Source organism: Aegilops tauschii, chromosome 5 (assembly GCF_002575655.3).
Source record: "Aegilops tauschii subsp. strangulata cultivar AL8/78 chromosome 5, Aet v6.0, whole genome shotgun sequence".
NCBI classification, from domain to species: Eukaryota; Viridiplantae; Streptophyta; class Magnoliopsida; order Poales; family Poaceae; genus Aegilops; species Aegilops tauschii.
In genome coordinates, this window is record NC_053039.3 from 51,496,555 (window position 1) to 51,506,046 (window position 9,492).

Here is a 9,492-nt window from a genome sequence, read left to right on the forward strand (position 1 = left end):
TCTCTCTGAAATTACTTGAACCTTTCAATAATTCAGACTTGTGTTTCATCAAGTAAATACACTCAGCATCTACTCAAACCATCTGTGAAGTAAGAACATAACGATATCCACTGCATGCCTCAGCACTCATTGGACTGCATACATAAAAAATGTATTACTTCCAATAAGTTGCTCTCTTGTTCCATCTTACTGAAAAAACGAGGACTTTCAGTCATCTTGCCCATGTGGTATGATTTGCATGTCTCAAGTGATTCGAAATCAAGTGAGTCCAAACGATCCATCTGCATGGATTTTCTTCATGCATATATACCAATAGACATGGTTCACATGTCTCAATCTTTTCAAAAATGAGTGAGTCCAAAGATCCATCTACATGGAGCTTCTTCATGCGTTCTATACCAATATGACTCAAATGGCAGTGCCACAAGTATGTGGTACTATCATTACTATTTTATATCTTTTGGCACGAACATGTGTATCACTGCGATCGAGATTCATTTTAGGTGCAAGACCATTGAAGGTATTATTGAAATAAACAGAGTAACCATTATTCTCCTTAAATGAATAACCGTATTGCGATAAACATAATCCAATCATGCTCAACGCAAACACCAAATCTCGATGGTAGAGGGAGCATGCGATGCTTGATCGCATCAACCTTGGAAACACTTCCAACACATCGTTATCTCACCTTTAGCTAGTCTCCGTTTATTCCGCAGCTTTTATTTCGAGTTACTAACGCTTAGCAACCGAACCGGGTATCTAATACCCCGGTGCTGCCAGGAGTACTAGTAAAGTACACATTAATATAATGTATATCCAATATACTTCTGTCGACCTTGCCTGCCTTCTCATCTACCAAGTATCTAGGGTAGCTTTGCTTCGTGACCGTTCCCCTCATTACAGAAGCACTTTAGTCTCCGGTTTGGGTTCAACCTTAGGATTCTTCACTAGAGCAGCAAATGACTTGCTGTTTCATGAAGTATCCCTTTTTCCCTTGCCCTTCTAGAAACTAGTGGTTTTACTAACCATCAACAATTGATGCTCCTTCTTGATTTCTACTTTCGCGGTGTCAAACATCGCGAATAGCTCAAGGATCATCATAACTATCCCTGATATGTTATAGTTCATCACGAAGCTCTACTAGCTTGGTGGCAGTGACTATGGAGAGCTATCACTATCTCATCTGGGAGATTAACTCCCACTCGATTCAAGCGATTGTGGTACTCAGACAATCTGAGCACATGCTCAACGATTGAGCTTTTCTCCCTTTAGTTTGCAGGCTTAAGAAACTTGTCAGAGGTCTCATACCTCTTGACGTGGGCACTAGTCTGAAATCCCAATTTCAGTCTTCGGAACATCTCATATGTTCTGCGACGTTTCAAAAACGTCTCTTGTGCCACAATTCTAAACCGTTAGCATTACGCACTGAACTATCTCGTAGTCATCAAAACGTGTATGTCAGATGTTTCGTAACATCTACAGACGACACTGAGGTTCAGCACACCGAGCGGTGCATTAAGGACATAAGCCTTCTGTGCAGCAATGAGGACAATCCTCAGTTTACGGACCCAGTCCGCATAATTGCTACTACCAACTTTCAACTAAATTTTCTCTAGGAACATATCTTAAACAGTAGAACTAAAGCGTATGACATAATTTGCAAAGACCTTTTGACTATGTTCATGATAATGAAGTTCATCTGATTATTTAATGAACTCCCACTCAGATAGACATCCCTCTAGTCATCTAAGTGATACATGATCCGAGTCAAACTAGGCCGTGTCCGATCATCACGTGAGACGGACTAGTCATCATCGGTGAACATCTCCATGTTGATCGTATCTGCTATACAACTCATGTTCGACCTTTCGGTCTCTTGTGTTCCGAGGCCATGTCTGTACATGCTAGGCTCGTCAAGTCAACCTAAGTGTTTCGCATGTGTTCTGAGGCCATGTCTGTACATGCTAGGCTCATCAACACCCGTTGTATTCGAACGTTAGAATCTATCACACCCGATCATCACGTGGTGCTTCGAAACAACGAACGTTCGCAACGGTGCATAGTTAGGGGGAACACGTCTCTTGAAATTTTAGTGAGGGATCATCTTATTTATGCTACCGTCGTTCTAAGCAAATAAGATGCATAACATGATAAACATCACATGCAATCAAATAGTGACATGATATGGCCAATATCATTTTGCTCCTTTGATCTCCATCTTCGGGGCACCATGATCATCTTTGTCACCGGCATGACACCATGATCTCCATCATCATGATCTCCATCATTGTGTCTTCATGAAGTTGTCACGCCAATGATTACTTCTACTTCTATGGCTAACGCGCTTAGCAATAAAGTAAAGTAATTTACATGGCGTTATTCAATGACACGCAGGTCATACAAAAATAAAGACAACTCCTATGGCTCCTGCCGGTTGTCATACTCATCGACATGCAAGTCGTGATCCCTATTACAAGAATATGATCAATCTCATACATCACATATATCATTCATCATATCTTCTGGCCATATCACATCACATAGCACATGCTGCAAAAACAAGTTAGACGTCCTCTAATTGTTGTTGCAAGTTTTTACGTGGCTTGTATAGGTTTCTAGCAAGAACGTTTCTTACCTACGTAAGACCACAACGTGATATGCCAATTTCTATTTACCCTTCATAAGGACCCTTTTCATCGAATCCGATCCGACTAAAGTGGGAGAGACAGACACCCGCTAGCCACCTTATGCAACTAGTGCATGTCAGTCGGTGGAACCTGTCTCACGTAAGTGTACGTGTAAGGTCGGTCCGGGCCGCTTCATCCCACGATGCCGCCGAAACAAGATAAGACTAGTAACGGCAAGTAAATTGACAACATCGACGCCCACAACTACTTTGTGTTCTACTCGTGCATAGAAACGACGCATAGACCTAGCTCATGATGCCACTGTTGGGGAATGTAGCAGAAATTCAAAATTTTCTACGCATCACCAAGATCAATCTATGGAGTAATCTAGCAACGAGGGGAAGGGGAGTGCATCTACATACCATTGTAGATCACGATGCGGAAGCATTGCAAGAACGCGGATGAAGGAGTCGTACTCGTAGCGATTCAGATCGCGGTTGATTCCGATCTAAGCACCGAAGAACGGTGCCTCCGCGTTCAACACACGTGCAGCCCGGTGACGTCTCCCACGCCTTGATCCAGCAAGGAGAGAGGGAGAGGTTGGGGAAGACTCCATCCAGCAGCAGCACGATGGCGTGGTGGTGATGGAGGAGCGTGGCAATCCCGTAGGGCTTCGCCAAGCACCGCGGGAGAGGAGGAGGAGGAGGTAGGGCTGCGCCAGGGAGAGGAAAACTCCTGTGTTTGCAGCCCCCAATACCTCAACTATATATAGGGGAGAGGGAGGGGGCTGCGCCCCCTCTAGGGTTTCCACCCCAAGGGGTGCGGCAGCCCCAAAACCCATCTAGGGCGGCGGCCAAGGGGGGAGAGGGGGAAACTTGCCCCCCAAGCAAGGTGGAGGCGCCCCCTCCCCAAACCCTAGGCGCCTTTGGCCCTGGTGGGGGGGCGCACCAGCCCACCTGGGGCTGGTTCCCTCCCACACTTGGCCCATGCTGCCCTCTGGGGCCGGTGGCCCCAGTTGGTGGACCCCCGGGACCCTCCCGGTGGTCCCGGTACATTACCGATATCACCCGAAACTTTTCCGGTTACCAAAACAGGACTTCCCATATATTAATCTTTACCTCCGGACCATTCCGGAACTCCTCGTGATGTCCGGGATCTCATCCGGGACTCCGAACAACATTCGGTAACCACGTACATACTTTCCCTATAACCCTAGCGTCATCGAACCTTAAGTGTGTAGACCCTACGGGTTCGGGAACCATGCAGACATGACTGAGACGTTCTCCGGTCAATAACTAACAGCGGGATCTGGATACCCATGTTGGCTCCCACATGTTCCACGATGATCTCATCGGATGAACAACGATGTTGGGGATTCAATCAATCCCGTATACAATTCCCTTTGTCTATCGGTATGTTACTTGCCCGAGATTCGATCGTCGGTATCCCTATACCTTGTTCAATCTCGTTACCGGCAAGTCTCTTTACTCGTTCCGTAACTCACATCATCCCGTGATCAACTCCTTGGTCACATTGTGCACATTATGATGATGTCCTACCGAGTGGGCCCAGAGATACCTCTCCGTTTACACGGAGTGACAAATCCCAGTCTCGATTCGTGCCAACCCAACAGACACTTTCGGAGATACCCGTAGTGCACCTTTATAGCCACCCAGTTACGTTGTGATGTTTGGTACACCCAAAGCATTCCTACGGTATCCGGGAGTTGCACAATCTCATGGTCTAAGGAACTGATATTTGACATTAGAAAAGCTCTGAGCAAACGAACTACATGATCTTGTGCTAGGCTTCGGATTGGGTCTTGTCCATCACATCATTCTCCTAATGATGTGATCCCGTTATCAACAACATCCAATGTCCATGGTCAGGAAACCGTAACCATCTATTGATCAACGAGCTAGTCAACTAGAGGCTTACTAGGGACATGGTGTTGTCTATGTATCCACACATGTATCTGAGTTTCCTATCAATACAATTCTAGCATGGATAATAAACGATTATCATGAACAAGGAAATATAATAATAACCTATTTATTATTGCCTCTAGGGCATATTTCCAACATGCACTTCCTTGCTGCGGCCGTGGACCCAGCTGTCAGCCTCTCCACGTACAGTACTCTTCCGACGAAAGTCGTTCGTTGACCACATTGACCACGCCGTGCCGAGAGCACCAGGGCGGTGGACGACGGCGAGTCCTAGGAAGGGGACGACGCGGAGCCGGGGAAGACGCGGCAGCGGATGCCCATGCGGAGGGGAGTACGTGGGTTGACTGCTTCGGCTGGGGTGTGAGGCTGCCGTCGCCGGAGAATAATAGGAGGTGTGGGTGAGTATAGAGGGATGGCATGCCCAGCGGTGGCAGCACAGCCGGACACGGGAGGCAGGAGCAGGCGGCATGGCTGACGCTTGTTTGGGCGGCTGGAGCAAGAAGACAAGAGGTTGAAGAAGCACTACGGCCGTTGGATGGACATCGTACGGTCACTGGAGCTAGAATCGTTCATATTGACTAAGTTGACGAAGCCCTCCACCCCCGTCATCTTAGTAGGCCCACAAGTTAGCCTCCCACTATGGTGGGTCCCAGCTAGCAGGGGCATTCATTTTTGTGCGTAATAACGAGGCACTTCCATGCGTGCAAAGATATAGCTAATGGGTCCGACCTGTCAGCGGGGAACATTTTTTCGCGAAATACAGAGGCCCTTCCGGTGGGTCCCAGCTGTCAGGTGGAGGAATCATTATTTTGCGCGTAATAAGGAGGCATTTCCTTGCGTGCGACCATGGACCTAGCTGTCAGCCTCTTCACGTACACTCCACTTCCGATGCATGTCGTTCGTTGACCACGTTGACCACGCCGCGCTGAGAGCACCAGGGCGGTGGACGACGGCGAGGCCTAGGAAGGGAACGACACAGAGCCAGGGAAAACTCAGCAGTTGTTTCCCACACGCAGGGGAGTGCGAGGGTTTACTGGTTCGTCTGCCATCGCCGGAGAATAACAGCAGGTGTGGGTGAATAGAGGGATGGCTAGGCCAGCGATGGGAGAACGATGGGGCGGTGAGGCCTGCGCGGCAGCATAGCCGGCCACGGGAGGAGGGAGCAGGCAGTCCTGCCGATGCTTGTTTGAGCGGCTGGAGCAGGAAGAGCAGAGATTGAAGAAGCACGACGGCTGTTGGATGGACATCCAATAGTCACTACTCTCGTGTGTTGACTAAGTTGACACGGTGTTGCGCGTGCGTCAACCTTATTTTTTAGAAAAGCATACGCGTCAACCTGTAGTAGGCGCACAAGTCAGCCTCAAATCTGTGGAAAACAGCATACAGCCCATCTGCCATTATTTCTAATAATTAACAACCCATTTGCTAATTCTTAAGAATTTTTTGGAGCCAATCTTCTTTTTGTTAGCATTACACCCCATATTGTGGCCACGGTTAAAAATTATACGAAATTTGGCATATTTCGGTGCGGTCAACTATTTTTAATCCTGAAATATCGAGTCACATTCAAACTATTTTGAAAAATTATTTATATAAATATAAAATCCAAATAATTGTCCAGGCATAAAAAACAATGGAATTTAAAATCTTGTAATTAAAAAAATGAAACTAATTCCCGGTTTGATGTGTTTAAAAATATACATCTCATTTCTGGGCAAACCGAATGAATCTCTCTCCTCGTCTTGAAAGATTTGCAGCCCAGCAGGGCTGATAAAGCAAGTAGGCCTCATTTGGGTATTTCTTAAAAAAAATAGAACTGGGCTAGCCATTTTCAGCAAGAAAAAAACACAACTGGGCTCATGATGTGGTAGACATAAATAAAACCCTGGCTAGATGGGCCACAGCCCCCGCACAGCCCCGTTGTTACCCTGATCCGTCGCTAAAACTAGTATAAATAACAACTGCTTGTTCCTCCAAAAAAGTAAATGACAACTGCGCGACCTGCTGGGTCCCTGGTGTCAGCTGCTCGTTGTGTAATTCTCTCGTTTATTGACTACGTTGACAATGGCGTGAGCCCCAGATGTCCAACCATTAGGAGGAACCATTTTTGGGGGCTTGTAATAACGAAGCACTTGCTTGCGTACTGCCATGACGTTGGTGGGTCCCTACTGTCATCCTCTCCACATACAATCATATCCTTGTTCCTCTCGGTTCTTGACGGCGTTGACAACGCAAGAGGGCGGCGCACCGTGCACGGTGAGCGAACCAAGGCCAAGGACGACGGCGAGGCGTCGAACGGAATGAACAGGAGCCGTGGAAGATGCGCCGGTCCAGTCGCAGGCGGAGGGGAGTACGAGGGTTGACTGATTCGGGTGCGGGTGCGTGTTGGGGCTGACGTCGCCGGAGAATAACAGGACGTGTGGGGGAATAGAGGGAGGGACTGGCCAACGTTGGAGGGTATGGTAGGGCGGCGGAGGCGCAGCCAGCCATGGGAGGCGGGAGCAGGCAGAGCCGACGGGGTGGTTTGGTTTGGGCGGCTGGAGGAAGAAGACCAGAGATAGAAGATACACGACAGATGTTGGATGTCAATCCAACGGTTGGTAGGCAGAAACGTTTGTTGACTAGCTAGTAAGTCGACACCACCTTGGATAGGCTATTTCCTCGTGGGTCCCAAATGTCAGAATCCAAATCTGTCACGGTCATGCAGCCTTTCCTATGAAAATTTACAGCCCATTTGGTGTGCTAGTTCAAAATAAGTTTGTGGGTGCTGGTGGGGGCTAATCACTTGGCTTCTATAATGCACAGTGAGCTCAAGAAGCCGGCGAGAGTGATGTTGTTTCCCTTGGTTGGGATTTGTTACAATATTTCACTCTAAATTAAACGAATGGCAAGCCATTTGCCTTGTTCCAAAGAAAATATGACAGTCATAGCCGAGTTGAAAAGGGCAAGAACATCTAACTCCAGCTTACAAACTATACGAAAGCACGAGGGTTAATTGTTCATCAGGTTTAGACAAAACCCAGGTTGAAAAGGGCAACAACATCTAACTCCAGCACTGTTTTCGGCAGTCACAGTCAAATGGATCGGTCAGGTCCATAGAATGAACATCCTGGGTCGTAAAATTTACTGGATTATGACCACAATATGTTGTAAATAGAAGCCCGGCATGTTCAGAAGCTCTTTTGCCCACCTGAAACACCTTTTTTTGCTCTTCAACATACCCATCCGTCAAAACCATGCTGCTGATAAACTTAAGCCTGATGGACAATAGTAACCTCGCATTCAGCAGGAAGAATGTGACAAATCTAGTGTTTGCATGGTTGGCTACATATCGTTCTAGCATTGTTGTCTTCAATCGAATGTCATGAGAAGCAAGAAAATCCCGGTGCTTATGAATCCACCGATTGGTTATAACTTTCTTACCCCGTCCTGTTGCCTAAATAGACATGAAGATTGAAAATAGTTAAGGTCTAAAAAAAGAGTGTGGAAAGAGCAACAGCTGAACGGTTAATTCTAGTACACTATATGCGGGCTTCCAATGTGCGTGAAATTATCACCTTCATATACAACTTCTCCAGACATGGAAAGCATTGCAGCAAGCCAATAATCTTGTTTAGATCAAAACTATTCATTTGGATATATAAGATCTTGACAGAATCCAGCACCATTGATAGGCATCCATGGAGAAACTCTTCGTTGAGCATAGAACATAATATTAGTACAAAATGTGTACTCCAAGATGATATATAACTTATGCGCAGAAATTTAAAATGCTGCTTATGGTTACAAGTGTAGATGATAATATAAAGTACCTGAAGAACTGTGGAGCCAAACACCATCTTGAAATGAGCATAGAGATCATGTAACACCCAAGGTCTCCAGTTTAGGCGCAGAGAGGACGGTTATTTGCGGCGGTGAATAACTAGAATCAAGGGTTAACCTTTGAAGTGAAGGGGCATCTTGGATAATGAGCTGCCTTCCGTCAAAAGAAATTCCAATTCTTACATGGTTAGGCGACTTTATTTGGAGACAACCGATTCTAACTATGAAAACAAGCACCAAGCACTCCAGGGCAGGGCAACTGGAGTGGATGATGCTGTGCCATGAGGCCTCCGATATACGAACCTGCACAAGTGAAAGTTTCTTGAGAAATGGGAGTCGAAGGTTTAGTACCAGATTGTCTGGTAGGTAGCACATCGCAAAGGTGGCGGTACGGAGAGAGGAGGAAAACCGTGAGATGGACATCGGTGCTGAGGGCACAGGTAGATGGCGTTCGGTATCTGGTAGGTGATTTCCAGGGGAATAGCAGAACTCAAGCAGCTATAGTTCTGTGAATTCAGGGGATTTCAGCTAGGCGTCCACCGTGCAGGGCATGGTATGCTTTCTCAGGTAGCATGACGGGATGCAGAGGCTTTGAACGGAGCCCTGGTGGGAGGAGATGATGGCTCTAGGGATTTCAAAATCATTGAAGAGAGGTAGCTGACAACAGTCGAGATTAAGGGGCATGGCGCGCCATAGAGGGCGCCACTGATTTGAGAGGACTTGGGTGCGGCAGCAATCCTTGGTGGGGAGAAGCGAGATGATCTCCCCAAGGACGGCGTCCGGGAGATCGCTGATGCGGTCCACCCGAGATTCTACGGGTTCCTCGGATCCGGTGGGGGTGGGGTCGCCGCTTCTCCCCGCGCTGCCGGGTGCGGGATCTACAACAGGCGTCGCCGCTGGCGGGAGCCTCATCTTCTTGGCGCTGGGGTCAGCCGACTCCATTTTCCTCGAGGGCGTCGCGTCGCGTTCACGGATTTGAGCAGAGTAACGAATGACGAGCCTAGTTGTAGTGCGAGTGAAGAAGAAGGGGAGCTGAGGTTTTTCTGTAGTAGTGAGGAAGAAGGGGAGCTGGGGTTTTCTGTAGGAGTGAGGTG